Below are 13,134 nucleotides of genomic sequence, written 5' to 3' on the forward strand. Positions count from 1 at the left end.
ATGGACAATAAATAAACATTTATTACACCGATTTACTCGTGAATTTTCGATAAATTCCCAACTTAATACCAATAAAATACGTATATTAAATACTTATATGCAGCCCTATTACCCTTTTCGGTTTTTTTTTTAAATTTATTTGCGACCCCATTAGAAACAATCTCACTGTATCAGTGTTCTTTATATTTTGAATTGTGATAAAGTTTCACCTTAATTGATTAATAGAGTACCATTAATTTGTTGATCGTATTCATTAGTCAATTTTGTTGAAAATTATCTCTCTTTTTCTTACTTGATTCACCTAGCTCAGTAGCTTGTACCATGTACCTTGGATAACTAAAACTAATTTGACTATGCTACGGAGTGCATTCTTAATACTTGCAATACTTCTCTTTTCACATTTGTCAATGCACTATTTTAATCTTTAATATCTATAATTACCAATATGTAAATATTATAAAAAAAATAATAATAGTAAATTGTAAATCGAGATGAGTATAACAAGATCTCTTATGACAATATTTTTTCTAATCTATAAATCATAAAAGTTAGTCAAAATAAGATATGCGAATAGTGTAAAAGTCAAATTGTTGCAAATAAAAAGAAATAAAGGAAGGCCTGTTTACAAAAAAAATTTCAGTAAAAATAATTTTAGTTCAGTAAAAATAAGTTCAGTTTAGTAAAAATAATTTCAGTATAGTAAAAATAAGTTTAGTTCAGTAAAAATAATTTCAGTTTAGTAAAAATCAGTAATTGTAAAGAAGAAATATAACTAAAAATCAGTAAAAAATAATTTCAGTTCACCAAAACTAATTTCAATTCAGTTAAAATAATTTCAGTTCAGCAAAAATAAGGTGAAGTGAACGAGACCGAAGTCTATCGTTTAAATGTTTTAGTCACTTGTTTATGTTAATTGTTTTCAAAACTTACATACAAATTTAGTAAATAAACTCTTTGATGTCAGTTGTACAAAATAAACTAATTTTGACCAAACAACAACAAAAAAAAAAAAACAAATGGAAAAAGTAGCTTCCTTTTATTTCTCTTTTTTTTTTTTTTTTTTTTTTTAATATATTTATTGTGTGTGTGGTTAAGAATTAATTGGCTTTAAAGCCTTTACTATTAATTGAAAAGTTCACTAGCTAAATTTGACCAATTACCAAATAAGGGCATAAGACCATAGTAAATAAAAAAATTAAATAAAATAAAATTAATGAAGATAATTAGGTGAATGAATTATGAATGAATGTGTCATGTGTATTGTCTAGAGAGCTGATACACATACAACTATTATATGTTTTTCTTACATACAACACCATTAGAAATTTGACACATCATAAAAAAAGGAGAGAAAATTAAGAGTAAAATATAAATTGAATTATAATGGAACATGAGCCCATTATAATAGCCAATAAAAACATGACAAAGTAAGGTTGTATGTAGGGACCACATACAACAATTGTATGTGTAGCCTTTATGCTATTGTCTAACTCATGAGAGATATTGGTAACAAAGAAGATGATTGCCGTTGCATTGTTGCATGGAATAATTACCTTGGATCCTTCTACGTGCGTCAGCTTTCAGCCAATCGTCAATGGACACGTGGGGATATATCAATGGGCCATCCGGCTTGCTTATTAAAAAAAGGAAACTTTGTTACAAAGCATAAAAACCTTTTTGACTTTTATTTTTTCCTATGTACAGTACAATTTATAATTCCCATATTTACTTCCCCCCTCAAGAAAAATAAATAGATAAATAAATAATTCCTATATTTATTTATTTATTTATTTATTTATGAACTCGTTTTGTTTAATTCCAATATTTACTTTGTTTACATAAGAGAGATTAATTGTACCATGCCACCTATTCTTGTATTTTTAACCAAATGAAGTTCTCTATCTGTTTTGTACTTTCTCCGTCCCTTATTAATAGTTCTTTATGACCAATTTTAAATCCTAAAATAATAGTCTCATTTGCTTTTTTTAAAATACTTTTAATATTAATATATTTTTTTACCAAAATTCTCTTCAATTTACAACTATAATTGTGCAAATTTAACTTTCTCATATAAATTTTGTTTTTTCATGTACTTTTATTACTTTCTCTCTCTACCTTTTTGCATGCCTAACGTAAATTTATTTTTTCAATATACTTTACTACTTCTTATTTATGTTTATTAATTTCCGTGAAAATTGTCCATAAGAGACTATCAATAAGGGGACAGAGGGAGTAATAATTACAACGTTTTTTTTTTTTTACGGTTGTTTTTTTTTTTTATAATTGAAACACTTTCTTAATTGATAATACGGAGTTTTTTTTTTTTTTTTTTTTTTGAGAAAAAAAAATTATTATTCCCTCCGATCCGTCCCTTAATTACATTCTTACTTTTCTTTTTGAGTGTTTCAAATTTATAAATTTTATTTTTTGTAATGTTATAATAAAAACTTTTTTTGGTAGTATTATAATCAAAATTTGAGTTTTTTATGGTGTTATTTTCTAAAGTTTCCTTAAAAATATGGTGATTGAATAATTGATCTCTGGTATAAGTTATGAAAATATGAAATGGGTTGCCTTCTTTCCAAGGTTAGTTCATACTTGATCCTAAGCCATGTCTTTATCTCAAATAGTCACACTACTCATAAAGGCTACACATACAATTGTTGTATGTGGTCCCTACATACAACCTTACTTTGTCATGTTTTTATTGTCTATTATAATGGGCCCATGTTCCATTATAATTCAATTTATATTTTACTCTTAATTTTCTCTCATTTTTTTATGATGTGTCAAATTTCTAATGGTGTTGTATGTAAGAAAAACATACAATAGTTGTATGTGTATCAGCTCTCCACACTACTCAGCCTTTTGTTTACATCAGGATTCGAGCTGCAGGCACTGACTTGAATTTCAGGGAATGCTATCAACTTAGAAACACCAAAGTCTTATGTTATACGAGTATTACACTATTAATACCCGTGAAATTTCACCAAACGGGACCATCATTAAGGGAAGGGTGGAGTATTAATTATCTTATTAATATTTATTTCGTATTTCAATACTTGTTTTACTTTTCATTTTTCAATTGTTTTTAAATACTTAGAGCATAGGCGCATAGCCGGCAATCAACCATTTAGGGTTGTTATTAGATGAGAGAGTGTAAAAATATTATAAGCAATTGTAGAGAGAGAGAAAAAAAAAACCCTAGCCTCCTCTCTCTCTCTCTTCTCGCTCCTAAACTCTAGCCTCCATTGTCAATTTTAAAAGGACTTCCATCGGATTTTTCCCGGTGAAAAACCCCAATCCTTATTTTCTTTTAAGTTTTTTGTTTCTTAGGTTACAAAAATGTCTCATTCAAAAGAAAGGGTTTATCTCCTTCGAAAGACAAGGGTTTTTCGATCTCCCTCGAAATACAAGGTTTTTCGGACTCCTTCAAAAGACAAGGTTATATTTGTGTTCAATTTGGTGTCCAGTTATGCGAGGCTACGATTGATTATGACTCGAATTCAGGTTGCGGAATAAGCACAAGAAATTACAATCTCACAAAATTGCGAAGCGATGACGGATCCACTCAAAAAGTTGTATGAGACAACGAATCGAGAATGTGCCGAATTGTTATATTTATGTATTTGGATTCTTAGCCCTTCCCCGATTAATTTTTGTTTGATTTTGTTAAATTCGTTTTCATTATCGTTACTTGTCAATTGTAGATGTCGTATGACTTTAATTAATGAAATTGTAGAGAGAGAGAGAGAGAGAGAAAAAAAGGAGAGATAAAACAAAAACCCGGTTAAAGCTTTAACCAGGTTATTGTAACATGTTTATTGAATAAAATATTTACCCACTTTTGTAAGATTCTATACTTATTGAATAAAATTTATGGGCAACAATTGGGATACATTGGTTATAGAATGGTTGTCAAAGTGGTTACAAATGAGGTGGAAGATAGAGAAATGAATAAAATAGATGATAACTACAATGATTGTAGTTAATCATTAGGTATACCCCCATTTCATTTCCGACCATAAATACTTGTTCCATTTCCTTATTTGGAAAGTTTTTATTGTATTCAATTCATTTCTTCTCATCACCTAGTGGACCCAACATAAATCATATTTTATTAATTTCATATTCTCTCTCTTTCAATTCTCTTAACTACTTTTTTTTTTTAAAAAATAAATAAATAAAATTATTTATTCTTTCACCTACCCCATTACCTCCATATTTTATTATTTTCTTATAAAACTCCGCGCTTGGAGAAATGAACAAGTTTTTAAAAAGGAGAGAATACCACGTTTTTATAATTTTTATGTACATGAAAATGTAGATAAATACTTCCTCTGTTTCCTTTTAAATGCAACACACCCTTTTAGCATGTTTTTTAGGATATGATAAGACTAGGTAAACGAGTTACTTTATCAAAATAATTTTAACACCAAGATTATAGAAGAGTTAGGTACTACATGTATAATTTTTTTTTATTAATTTATCCTTTTATATTACTAAATCTCTTCCTCAAAGTGCGTGCCAAGAAGGTGTGTTGCATTTAAAAGAAAACAGAGGAAGTACGTTTTAAGATGCATATTGGATATCAAAAGTCAAATGTGGCAAAAAAAAAAGGAGGGGGGGGGGATTGAGGAAGTAGTTGATTTTTTTTTTGTTTGCCTCATCCGATTCACTGAAGCTTAGCTCCGACTATATATATTCATATCCGACCCGAGTTGCACATCTGGCTTACGGTGGGTAAGTCTCCTAACAAGAGTTTTTTGCATTCGGTGAGGCTCAAACTCGAGACCTCCCTTAAACGACATCAAGCTACTAGGAAGTACTCCCTCCGTTTTTAAATGCTTGCTCCATTTCTATAGGACACGCATGCCGATGCTAATCATTAATCCATGCTAATTCCGGGCCTTTTTTTTTTACCCTATATATCAACATGGTGGCGTGGTGTTCTACGCGAATCATCCACGTTAAAAGGACATTATACCAAAGCCGTACAATTAGGACTTCGATATGCTTTTATTTTATTCATCGTATTGGAGGTTTAGTTCACTTTAAAAATCCAACTATGGACGATTGACTTTTAATAATCTCAACTAAGGTTTATTATCTAATAATCTTAACCTATGCTATGTGTTTGCCTCCAATGGTCCCAATGACCGGTAACATGCTGAAAGAGTTATTTTTTTGGGGGTTTTAAGAGCCACGTGTCAACATGTGATTGACCCAAAATAAAATAAAAAACTTGAAAAAAAAACCTCCCCCCCCCCAAAAAAAAAAAAAAAAATTATCAGCCACGACCATCCCCACCGTGAAACCTTAACCCCACCTCTAACTCTGAGAATCGACCGGCCGCCCCCATAACCACCGAAACTGGATGACCGACCCTCTACAACCCCAACTAACCTAGCCCTGGCCCCCGAAACTACTTACCCAGCCACCCCGATCCCAAAAACCACTAAGAAGTCCAACAAAACCACCCATGCCGTGAAACCCTAAACTCGTCGAAAATTGGCCGATCGAACCCCTTCACGAACGAAAATGACCAGCTGGCCTTTTTAAAACCCCAACTAACCTAGCCCCAACCCTGAAACCACCTACCTAGCCACCCCGATCCCAAAAACCTAGCCTAGTTTAGGCCGATCGATTTTGGTTGTAATGAGGGGTGGCCGACTAGATTCCCACGAGGTTAGGGGAATGGTTAGGGTTTCGTGGTGTAGGGAATTTTGGATTTTTTTAATGTTTTTTTTTTAAAAAAAAAAAATTGGACCAATCACGTGTTGACACCTGTCATGGTAACCTGTTATAATAGGTCGTTGACTTGATATTGACCGGTTAGGACCATTGGAGGCAAACACATAATATAGTTAAGGTTATTAGATGGTAAACCTTAGTTGGGATTATTAGAATTAAATCGCCTAAAGTTAGGGTTATTAAAGTGTTTTTTTTATTTTTTGCAATTTGATTTGATTTGGGTGCTAAACTGCTAAATTGGACCACAAACAACCAAGATAAAAGCATCATGAGATCTAATCACATCACTCACATATAGAGCTCATTAGGGATTTAGGGGTGAAACATAAAGATAATGAAACATAGAAATACTTTAATCCGTTTAATTAAAAAGTGATACTCCGTAACAATGATTTGCGCCAACCAAAAATAAATTAAATAAAGAGATAATGATGAGGATGGATGAAGTCACCCAAAATAAATAAACATTAATTTATTATTCCGTACTTACTATAATATTCCAAAATAATAACGGGACATATTTGCTGACGTAAGCAAATAGGCGGGACTTGGCGCCAAAAAAGAAAAATGGCGGGAAAGAAATAAACAAAAAGATTCCCTTTACATTGGGGCATGCCATATAACTTTACTACGGAGGGCAAAATTAGTTGAGAGTATGGTACAATTTAAACATTGATTAATGTGCCTAAACTTATATCAAAGCCTTAATTTGGGCGCTAAAGTTAGGATTAGAGTTTGTACTATGAGGGACATTATGTTTATTCATTTTTTTGGACTTCAAAAAATTCAGGGGTTTTCCTCATTTACCCTCCTTCGCGTATTAATCACGGTTTGCTTATAACGGGGTGTTTTCTCTATTCGGAAGGCTAAAAAAGTTTTTCTCTATTTATTTGGTGAATGTGTTGATTTTAATTATTTTTAATTATCTTTTCAATAAAAAATTTTAAACAATTTTTCGATAATTGAATTTCCCTATACACGAAACTAATTTTTAATCATCATTCTTTTCCAAAGTAGCACATTAATTTATTCTATCTTTTCTCAATTTCAAATGGGAAGAACAAATTAGGGTTTGTTCTCTTACGTTGAAATTCAGTTCAGTTCAATTCAGCTCCTAATTTCCTTCTTTTATAAAATATTAATTTCAGCTCAGCTCAGTTCAGTTCAGTTCAGTTCAGTTCAGTCAATGAGAACAGGCCCTTAAACACAATCCAAGGGAGTACAAATACGGTTTACAAGGGAGTACGAATACAATTTTATTTTACAAGGATGTTATATGCAATTTAGTCATGGACTCATGGTTGATTTTGTTGTCGTCAAATTTACCCAAAATTATGGTGTTTTTGATATTCATGTTTTATATGTTATTTTATCCCCCCGACCCATGGTCATTTACATGCATATTTGAGCTCTTCTTCGGGACTATTTTTAGTACTAATGTGTGGTTTCAAGTGTTTTGTAGAGTTGACATATGTTTTGTAAAATTTTCCCGAATTTGTCGGTATTTCTTATGGTTTTTTGGCCACTATGAGATATCGGAGCTTGAAGCACATCATGACCGTTGATCGTAGCCTAAGACTGATCGTATCGGTGATTAAGGGCTTGGTTCGTGAAATTGGTCCGAGCAATGGACCAAGAAGAGGTGTTGGGCCTCGTCGTTCGAAGCCCAAGGAATTTAGAAGAGAAGCTCAAGCCACGGTCAAGGCAAAGTCGGGCTCGATCGGGCGGTTGCCCAGAAACAGGAGTGAAGAAAAAAGGCGGGTCCGATCGGGCGACCCTTCGCCCGATCTGGCGCGCATATTTGTAGTCGGTTTAGGAGTTTCGTTTTGGGCTAATCTTCGAACTTAGTTTTAATACTTTTTTGGTAATCTTTTCTTAGACACGTTTTTCATTATTCTTTCTCTCATACTCAAATTCTAGAGAGATTTTTAGTTGGTTTTTTATTGTTAAACTTAAGATCTTACCTTTTTAGTGCAATTCCAATTTTCCTCCTTTCGGTATTCCTTCTTCTCTCTTTATTGTTTATTCTCTTGCTTTGATCTTAATCATGCTTTCTTTAATTCCTTTGTTTAGTTAAGATTTAATTATATGTGAGTAAGTTTAGTTATAGGGTTTTGGGGATCCATAATTAATATGAATGGATAATTTGTTATTATTGGTTATTAATATTGCATGATAATTTCTTATTGAATTGTTTTAATTCTTTACAATTAGATTATGAATCGAGCAGATGTGATTTGATTGTAAAAGTATAGCAATATTGAATTGATGAATCGAGCAAATGTTAATATGATATTAAAGGCTACTTTCAATAGGAACTTAAATCTAGTAAATTGCGAGAGCCTGTTAGATCTATGTTGATTAATAAATTGCGAGAATCTGTTAATCATGTTATACGAGCAATGTTAATTATTGATATGTTTTATCCCAGAATATTAATTATTGGTGAACTTATGACCCTAGGCCTTTTATTAATTGAATTTTTCCTAATCTTAAATTCCGTAGTATAATTCCTTTTAATAACAACAATTTGGTTACTCAATAATTTAGATTATTTTAATTAATTAGGAATAGAAAGACTTGTTTCCCTGTGGATTCGACCTTACTTCCCTATCTACTTTAGTTAGAGGACTTAGACAATACTTTTGATTAGGTGATACGACTTCAGCCTATCAATTTTGTAGTTACGCATTAGTGAGAACTTGGACAAAATGGCTAGCTTATTAGTTATTAATCTTAGAGCTTTCAATTTGGGTATTCAAGTCGGGTTTGGATCGGGTGAAATTAGGTCTCGGGTTAAATCATGATCAAGTTATGTTGGGTCAATCTAGCTTCAGATCAAGTTCAAGTTGGGGTCGGGTCAATTTCAGTTCAGGTTATTCTGGGTCGTTCACCCTTTCGATTATAGGTTAGATTCGATTCGAGTCGAGTCAAATTCAAATCAGGTTCGGGTTAGGGTTAGGTCTAATAATTTTTTGGTCGGATAATAATCTTAATGTTGGATCATTTGGTTTTTGTTCAAGTTCAATTCGAATACTTGTCAATGTGGTCAAGTTGAACCTTTATATCAAGGTTTTATTAAACCTATATACAAGTAATAGAGAACTAATAAAAGGTATATAAGTTGAACCGGATTAAGGTAATATAGAATTGTTCATGTATATAAGCTAATCAAAAGGTATATAAAATTTTATTAAACATTGCATGACTCGGGTCAATAACAGGTAGCGTTGGGTTACAACTGTTTTCAGGTTCTAATTGGGTCTGGTTAAATTAGTTGACGATTACTATCAGGTCGGGTGCAGGTTCGAGTTCAAGTCATAAAGTACCGGATCAAATCAATTGTCAGTTAACATCATGTCGGGTTCAGGTTGGGTTGCAGGTCACTAGTTTCACCCCATTATTGTTTGGGTACAAATTGGGTTCAGATCATTGTCAGTTCAGACCAAGTTCTTGAATCGGGTCAGTTTTAAGTTCCTTGAATTTTCTTTCGTTGTTTAGTATTGTAACATATTGGATAATTGTTTTAGTTTAAAATAAACCTTTTTACAAGTTTTTTTTTGTTTTTTTTCGAAAAAAAACATTAAAGAGGAAGGAAAACTATTATGACACAATCATTTCTATTGTGAACGACATATACAATATTTTAAATGTTCCTAAAATTAGAGTATGAAACTAAGTTGTGATGTTCAACTTCAACCTACTAGCTTAGGTACTGTTCATTTCAGCTTAATTTCAGTTTAATTTCAGTTCAGTTCAGCTCCTAATTTCTCTCTTATAATTTATTCATTTCAGTTCAATATAGCTCTAATCAGTTCAGTTCAATTCCAATCAGTTCAGTTCAGCTTCAATCGGTTCACTCTAGTCAGTAAATGTGAACAAACCCTTAATGTGTTAGTGAGAAAGATAATTTATATATTTTTGGTGAATTAATAAATTCTCCCTCCGTTCCTAAATTTAAAAATATTTCTCTTTATTATATGAATATAATAAATATTACTCTGTAGAAAAGCTTCTGATAAAGAAACGGAGGGAATATTAAATTAAAGCAAGTTAGTTCAACATTTGATAAAACTATATATGGAGTACTAAGAATATTATTCATCACAATCTCTATATACATACTTTACCTTTAGTCATAAAATGACAACCATGTGTGCATTGCAAATATAGTTTTTTAAAAAAGCCAAAATATGATTATATAGCTTAATAAACCTGCTTAATAATATAGCTTCCTAATGGCATTATCCAACCTTCTAGGAAGGTTTGGCCCTAATAAGATTACGAGCAACTTTATTATTGCAATAATATAATTAAACTACATAAGACACTCACGGGAAACACGATTTGAGCTAAGAGAGATGTTAAACGCATCAACAAAGTACAATTAGGTCAATTACTCATAAATGACATTGCCCCTTGTTGCACTTCATCTTATGTTTCGATCATGTTACCATGCTTTGCTATTACTCTTCCAAGACATGGAGTACTTAATATATTCCATCACCTAAAATTCCAAAACTCCCACTTAATTAATTATACTAATTAATTAACCTTCTTTCTTAGTTAATAGATAGTTAATTAAACAACTTTATTAATGATCATATTTTTGGTAAGAAGAAAAGAAAAAACGTCAGGATCAGAGACCATTCTCGTAAAGGAAGCATTGGTCTAATTAATGCATTTGAAAATTTATATAATATAATTCAAAATTGTTACAAAGCTCAATATCTAAACGTACTAGTGGAGACTAGTTTACCCTCATTAGCAATCTAGCTAGTAATCCGTTGCACGATTTGTTATGTCAAATTGCCAATAGTCAAACGAGTTGAGGAGAGAGTGAATGTCATTGATAGATGAAATAATTGATTTGCCACAAGGTGCACCTTTACCTATATTACAAAATTCACATATACATAATATTGTTTTAATAATGCAAGAGTTTATATATACATATTGACATATCTTATACCTCATATGTACGTATATGTATTATTGCTAATCCTAACACGTGTTTTTTCTATCTATTAATCTCGATTTCTCTATGATTATCATGAACTTATGTTCTTCCCATTATTCTAGGTTTCTTGTGTATTGATGCCCTTATTCCTACACAGCCTAATCCTACCTAAAATAAATGCAAAATTTGAAAATTTTATACCTATATATCTCGAATTTACCAAATTTACTTCATTTATGATATTGTGACATACATGCATCCATAGTGATTATATAGCCAAGAATCTAGCTTGTAGCTACCTAGTCTACTACGTACAACGATCGAGAGAGAGAAGCATATGTGTGCCAATGAAGTACGTGTGTGCTATGGCTATAGCCTTCACGGAGCATGGAAATCATACACTAGATCTTATTATTGTATTATGGGCTTATGGCATACATGTTCTTTTATGAATGACGATGAAATGTGAATGTGTTTCATATATTGAATTTCATGATTTTTTTCTTAAAAAAAAAAATAAAAAATAAAATTAACTGACATCATATATTAATAGACAAACCCTATTTATACTGAGCAGAGCAGAGCAGACCATAGCATATCAAAAGAACAGGGACTTAACCTAAGCTAACAAAAGTGCACAATGTATGAACTATGTAGCGTGGTAAGATATATAATTTCACATGGAAAAAACTTTATAAATGAAGCATTGTACGAAGTATATTGTTTATGTATGTAATAAATTACTCATATAGTTTATACAATGTTTGTGAAGTGGTGTATATGTCACATATAGTGTTACATATACTCGTAATGAGAGAAATTTAAAAGTGTTATTTAATTTGCAAAAACACGTGTTGATATATAGCATGGTGCTCGTGGTGCAGATGCATCTATATAAATGGTAACCATAATCATATTCTTAGTTGTAAAGGTAGCGGTATTAGGATATTAGATTATACCAACTTTGGGTTCGAACACCATTATTGCTTTGCGATTTGAATGTAATGGATTCCTGATCTTTAAAATTGAATGCTTTATAACTATTGAAATCACAATTTAATTTTGATCTGCTTATACTGTTATCCATCATATTGCTTTATCTTGCAAGCGTGTTCACTGCGTGGCATTTACAATGATATATGTAATGTTTTATGACTCTAATACAAGCCACATTAATATTAGAAAGAATCACAATATTTACAAATATCAAATGATGTGGATATGAAATGATACCTTGCCTTGTCTTGAGTAACACTTCTCAAAACTAGGGCCCGTTCTCATATGATTATTTTCAGTTCAGTTCAGTTCAGCTCAACTTAGTTTAGTTTAGTTTAGTTCAGCTCCTAATTTCCTTCTCTTATAAAATATTCATTTCAGTTCAGTTTACTTCAGTTCAGTTCAACTCTAATAAGTTCAGTTCAGTTCAGCTGAGTTTTGTCAATGAGAACAGACCCTTAATTAACTAAAGTAATTGTCAATTCAACATACATTTAGTAGATACTAGATATAGTAATAATTGTACAATCATCATCTACTTTAAAGTTTTTTTTTTTTTTTTTTTTTTTTTTTTTTTTTTTTTTTTTGTTTAAAAAAACCATCTACTTCAAAGTTAGTTGTTATGGAAACAAAAACAACGAAAACTAAATTTAGCGAAATAAAATATTAATCTATACCACATCCATTTTTTAGATGGAACACATTGACTTTTATACCTTGTCAATATTTTGAGCTTTTATTTCTAGACAGTTAAAATTACAAAAAATTGAAATTATGTAAAGAGGAAACAATCAAACAACACCAATTTTATAATGTCAATTTTCAATACCAACAAAATTAAAATTTATTATACAATTTACGTACATCATATGACTTACCGAGCTAGGTCTAACTTAACTACGCACGGTCACAATTTTTTATTCTCGATCTATCTCACCCTCTCTCCAAATCGATGAATTATCGATGTTACTAAAGTTGCATCTATTTTTTCGAGGAAAATATAAGTAATAACAAATCAAGCTCGAATCAAAATATTAAAAGACACACCAATCTCACCATAAGTTATCACGATATCATTCCATACCAAATTAATTTCAATGATTTCATACCATTAGTTTTCCTTGCCATCCTCATAAAATAAGTTTTCTTTAGCCTCAATTAATTACCTATTAGCCAATTAATCTATTAGGCCATGTTTGTTTTAAACATTCATATAAAAAAACCATAAAATTCATATATATGATATCAACAAATCAAAATAAATCGGTATCACAATAGTTACAACTTACTAGTGTACCCAATATCCACATCATAATTATCACCCTAAGCTTATCTTTTATACATCCACGGTCCACCCTCATTATTAAAGAATTATCCTTTACAAATTTCTCACCCAATAAAAAGTCATACGACATCATCACTAA

Source organism: Chenopodium album, chromosome 3 (assembly GCF_948465745.1).
Source record: "Chenopodium album chromosome 3, dcCheAlbu1.1, whole genome shotgun sequence".
Classification (NCBI taxonomy): domain Eukaryota; kingdom Viridiplantae; phylum Streptophyta; class Magnoliopsida; order Caryophyllales; family Amaranthaceae; genus Chenopodium; species Chenopodium album.